Source organism: Pipistrellus hanaki, assembly GCF_964339955.1.
Source record: "Pipistrellus hanaki genome assembly, chromosome: 5".
NCBI lineage: Eukaryota > Metazoa > Chordata > Mammalia > Chiroptera > Vespertilionidae > Pipistrellus > Pipistrellus hanaki.
In genome coordinates this window covers 31,339,525-31,345,524 of record NC_140507.1, presented here as the reverse complement: position 1 = coordinate 31,345,524, position 6,000 = coordinate 31,339,525, and positions in this window count along the sequence as shown.

Genomic DNA, 6,000 nt, shown 5'->3' with positions numbered 1-6,000 from the left:
ACCTATCATCTATATCTATCTATCTATCTATCTATCTATCTATCTATCTATCTATCTATCTATCATCTCTATGTCATGTCAGTATTTGAATCCAAAGGGTATTGCTACAAAATTCTCAAAACTGACTTATTTCCTAAGGGAGTCCCTCTCTATTCCTAATTAGTATTTTAAATAAAATCATGAATAGTTTTTGAATTTGATGAAGTGCTTTTTCTGTATCTACTGAGGGGATCATGGATTTTTCTTCTTTAATGTGTGACTACGGTGAAATGGGCGAATGGATTGGACTCTATCTGTGCTGTGTTACTGGGAGATGCTCTTCTCGGTCACGAGGTATTACCTTCTAGGATCTGATTTGCTTGAGTTTTACTTGGAATTTTTCTTTTGTTCATAAGTGAGATTGGCCCACAGTTTTCACTTCCTTCACTGTTCTCAACTGGCGTTTGTTTTAAGAATTTACTAGTGTCATAAAATGAATTGAGGAGCTTTCTCTTCTTTTCTATTTTCTGAACCATTTCATATAAGACAGAGCTGCCTCTTAAACTGTCTGGGTCTGGTGTTCTGGGTTTTGTTTTTGTGAGGAGATTAACTATTGATCTGCTTTCTTTTATAGGCTTATTCAGGTTTTCCATTTCTTCATGAGTTCATTTTGGCAAACCATTTTTCTAGGAAATGGTTCTTTTAAGTTTTCATATGGATTACCTGAAGTTGTTCATAGTAATTTGTCATGTTTTAAAAAAAAAAACCTCTGCTATATCTGTGATAACTATGTCTTCTCTTTCATTCCTAACATTGTTTAGTCTCTCTATTCTGATCAGTGTTGCTGTGGTTTTGCTGTATTATTAGTTTCTGTGAAGAACCAGTTTTAAATTTTATTAATCCTTTTTATCATTTGTTTTATATTTTAAAAATTTCTGCTCTTACCCTTGTTTTGCTTTCTATTTTCTTTGCTTTGACTCTGTTCTTTTTGCAATTTGAGTTGAGTGTTCAGATCTATAATGTTATCCTTTTATTCTTTTTTAAGATAGGCATTTTTGTCTAATGTACAGATTTCCCTCTCTCTTTTGCTGCATGTGTAACATATAAGTTCTGATCTATATATCTATATCTATATCTATATCTATATCTATATCTATATCTATATCTACATCTATATCTATATCTACATCTATATCAGATATATTTCTAATAACTTAATTTGAAATATCTTCTAATTTACACTATGATTTCTTTTTTGACTTATGAATTATTTACAATCACACATTTAAGCCTCCAAATGTATAGTCTTTGGTTATATTTTTGTTATTGATTTTTGTATTATTGCATTGTGGTCAGAGAATATATTCTATGATTTTGATTCTGTGGTGTTGAAAATTTTTTTGTGGCATTGTACCTAGTACATAGTTAGTTTTTGTTATAGTTTCATGTGAAGTGAAAATATGTGTTTTCTCTGTTCCACACATTTATGGACTAAGCTTATTTATTGTGTGGTTCAATCTTCTTTATCCCTATCAATTTTTATTTGCTCAAGACAGTTCTTAAAAGAGCTGTTTTAAAATCTCTTGACACAATGGCAGGTTTTTCAGTTCCTGCTTGTAACACTATCACATTTATTTTACACATTTTGTGGCTATGGTTTTGGAATTATATCTGTCTGGTGAATGGCCACTGTTATCACATAGTAACTCTCTTGTTTTTGCCTTAAAGTCTGTTGTCAGGTATTGATATGACTAGAAGAACTGTATTTCCAATCCATTGTTTAATGCTTTCCTGTTTATGCATTTTTTTATGGAGATATAATTCACATACCATAAAAGCCACCCTGGTACAGTGTATAGTTAAGGCATCTATAGTATATTCACACTGGTTTGCAACCATCACCACTCTATATTTCCAGACCTTGTTATCTACCCCAAAAGAAACACTGTACCCATTAGCTATCCTATTTCCTTTCCCCTAGTGCCTAGCAACTCTACTTTCTGCCTCTATGGATTTGCTTATTCTGGACATTTCATATATGTGAAATCATACACTATATGATTGTATGATCTGGCTTCTTTCACTGAGCACAATGTCTTCAAGGTTCAGCCAGGTAGAAGCACATGTTGATACTTCATTCCTTTTTATGGCCGACTAACATTCCATTCTCTGGTCTTTCATAAATGTCTACCCACTCATCAATGGATGGACATTGGATTTCCCAATCCATTATTTCCATCTGTATGTATGCTTGTGTCTTCCGAGTTTCTCTTACAAACATTAGAGCAACATTACATTTCTAACATTTACTCTAGCAATCTGTTTTTTAACTGGTAAGTTTCTTCCATAGTGATTACTGTCATTGGGATTTATTTCTAATGTCTTATTTTGTTATTTCTATTTATCGTGCTATTTGTTTGCTACCTGATTTTCTTTTTTGCCTTCTATTGGGCTGATACAGCGGTTTATTATATTTTGAGTGTTTTAATTTTCTTTCTCTCCATCTATTGGTTTGGAAAGCTTACATCCAATTTCAAAGACAAAAAAATATTTTCTTCCTTCTGAACAACAAAAGGGCTTTAGAAAATTTCTCTTGGATGACTCCTCTCTCATCTTATGTGTAACCCATTTTTAAATTCCACTTCAACTTTGCCTCTACACTTAATAATTCTTACTGTTTCACTGATTTAGATGTTTATACTTTAAAAAAAGCCAATTTCTTAAATTCCCTTTCTTTCTTTGCAGCTTAATTTCAGTTTTCTGGAAGTGCATACTTTAGTAGCTTTTCTGGTAATATGTCTGGGTTACTATTACTTTCTTTAAGCAGTGTGCAGACATCCTATCTAATAAAAGAATCATATGCAAATTGACCACACTTCTGCTACACCCACACGTGATACCCACCAGCCAATCATGAGTGAGTATGCAAATTAACTCAACCCAAGATGGCTGCAGCCATGGAGCGAACAGGAGGCTTGGGTTTCCTCAGCGATGGAGGAAGCCAGCTTTCTGCCTGCCCTGGCCTGCCCTAGCCTCCGCTTAAGGCTAAAAAGTTTCAATTATGGAAGATAAATCCCAGATACCAGGGCCTCCACTTGGGTCACCAGGGCTTTCACTTGGGTCACCTGCAAACCACCACAGGCCCCTTGCCCAGGCTACCCCATGCCCCAAGGGAAACCTTTCAGGGCAAACAAGATGGCCCTCACCAGGCCTCTATGCTATCTAATAAAAGAATAATATGCAAATTGACCATCACTCCAACACACAAGATGGCTGCCCCCATGTGGATACAAGATGGCTGCCACAAGATGGCCAATAGGGGAGGGACAAGGTCTGCAAGGAAGGGCATTTGTGGGTGATCAGGCCAGCAGGGGAGGGAACCTGGGAGGGACCAGGTCTGCAGGGGAGGACAGTTAGGAGTGACCAGGCTGGCAGAGGAGGGAAGATGGGGGCAACTGGGCCTGTAGGGAAGGGCAGTTGAGGGAGACTCAGGCCTGCAGGGGAGAGCATTTGGGGGGACCAGGCCTGCAGGGGAGGGCAGTTAGGGCAATCAGGTTGTCAGGGGAGCAGTTAGACATCAATCAGCTGGCAGGGGAATGATTAGGGGGTGATCAGGCTGGTAGGCAGAAGAGGTTAGGGGCAATCAGGAAGGCAGGCAGGCAAGCAGTTAGGAGCCAGCAGTTCTGGATTATGAGAGGGATGTCTGACTGCCCATTTAGGCACAATCCTCTGGGGACATTCCTCGAGGGGTCCCAGATTGGAGAGGGTGCAGGCTGGGCTGAGGGACCCCTTCTCCCCCCCACCCCCCCTTGTGCACGAATTTCATTCACTGGACCTCTAGTTATTCCATATTTTCTGTGTTTCCCTATGCTGTTGAGGAGTCTGTCAGTTTGATTGCTGCTTCTGTGTAGAGAGAGTGTATTTTCTCTTTGGCAATCTGCTTTCACTGCCAGTGTGAGTTTATTTTTATTTTTCCTGCTCAGCACCCATTCCTTGTCTTTTGATTCATGTATTTCATCACTTCGCAGCCATTATTGCTGAATATTGCCTTTGTTTAAACTCATGGTTCTTTCCTTGGACCTCCTAATAGATGTGTGTTGTTTTCACTTGTCGACTATATATTTTTTAACTCTTTGCTTTATATTTGCCATCTCTTTATCTCTTTGTGTTACATGCAGAAAGTGGAGATATAAAATGGAGTTAATAGTACCCTCTGCTTGTTGGGGTGCTTAACACAGGGCCTGGTACATGATTGGTTACTTCCCCTAGGAAAAAGGGGGAATAACATTTTGTTTATGTCATTGTGATAATTTTATGTGTCAACTTGGGTAGGCTAGATACTTGGTCAAACACTATTCAAGATGTATCTATGAAAGTATTTTTTGTGAATGCGATTAACATTTAAATCAATAGACTGTGAGTGAAGCAGATTATCCTCCACAGTGTGGGTGGGCCTCATCTGCTCAGTGTAAGGCCTTAAAGAGAGAAAGACAGCTCCTCCAAGAAGGGGAAATTCAGCCAGCAAAGTGCCTTTGGGCTTGAACTTTACTCTTTCTGGTTCTCCAACTGCCAACCTAGCCTATTCTACATTTACATGAGCCAGTTCCTTAAAATCAATTTGTGCTCTCTCTTCCCATCTCTCTCCCCACGCTCTATCCACACACACACACACACACACACACACACACACACACTACTCTATATCTATACCTATTGGTTCTGTTTCTCTGGAGAACCTACTCTAATAGTCATGGTGCAGTGGACTTGAAGCTCACCAAGGGCAGGGTCGGTCTGTCTTTGTCCAACCCTCTATCCCTGGCACCTAGCACAGTTCTGGCACATAGTAGGTGTACCGCGTTGGTAGCCTGGTGGTTACCAAACACTTTAAACCTTCTTCATGGTAGCTGGAATGTTGGCTCTAGTGCGAACCGAGAGTGACTAGAGTCAAGAACAGATTAGAGTCTGGGGTCTATGGTGAACTTAAAGGGGCTACCAAGGCAGGTGATGAGAAGTTTTGAACCAGATGTTGGTTGAAGATAAAACTTCAACATGGAGAGAAAAGACTTCCAGGTTCAGGAGCCTGCCTTTGTCCAGAAGCTCTTTGGACCCGGCCAGAGCAGGGGCCATCTCACTTTGACCACCATGTCCTTCCGAGTCAGTTTTCATTTTAACAACCTCCAACAGACTGGCCCCAGAGAGAGTTTATCTTTCTCAAATTTTATTGTAAAATCCTCGAAAAAGAGCATTTACAATGACAGTCTGTTATGATAATTTGTGAATCATCTTTATATCAAGTGGTACTGCAAATACACGGTGTGTTCAATACTGTGTGATACGTCAAAGTAAACGCAACTTATTTCAAATGCCACATACAGTTACAGTGTTGGTACAAATTTCTACTAAAGTTGATGTATTAAAAATAATTTATATATATTTTATAAATAAGGAAAAATTCACATGTATAGTAATTACAGGAGGCCTCTTGAGAAATATGGTGATTACAGAAAATATATTTTGGAGTCTACATAACTGCTCAAAATAATGTAATCTGCCTTGACATGAGAGATCCGAAAGTTCTCTGAGGCGGGGCTGGATGAGACGCTACAGGACAAGCGGGGTGTGTGTGACTTCATATTTTGAGGGGCATTCAGCTACACTACAGCAGAAAGCAGTGTGTGTGTGACCATTCCAGCAAAACTCCATGCCCAGTTCTGCTTCCGGGTCATCGCACAGGTCTTCAGAAAGCGTGGGCAGTTGGGGGGAGGCAGGGCACGCAGGGGCCAGGCCAGGAAGGGGCAGGGTCTGGGCAGTGGGTTGTGGGCCATGGGGTCCCCATGAAAGGGGGTGCTGTGGCTCTGGTGTGGCTGACTTGCAGACCTGTTGTTCCTCACCTCTCTGAAGCAGCGGCAGTAGCCAGGGACCAGAAACTCTTAAACCTCAGGCAGAGGTCGTGATGGGCAGTGGATGAAGGTTTAGATTTAGGGAATTTTCTCACTTGGGAGCTCTTGGGCCCCGTAATCA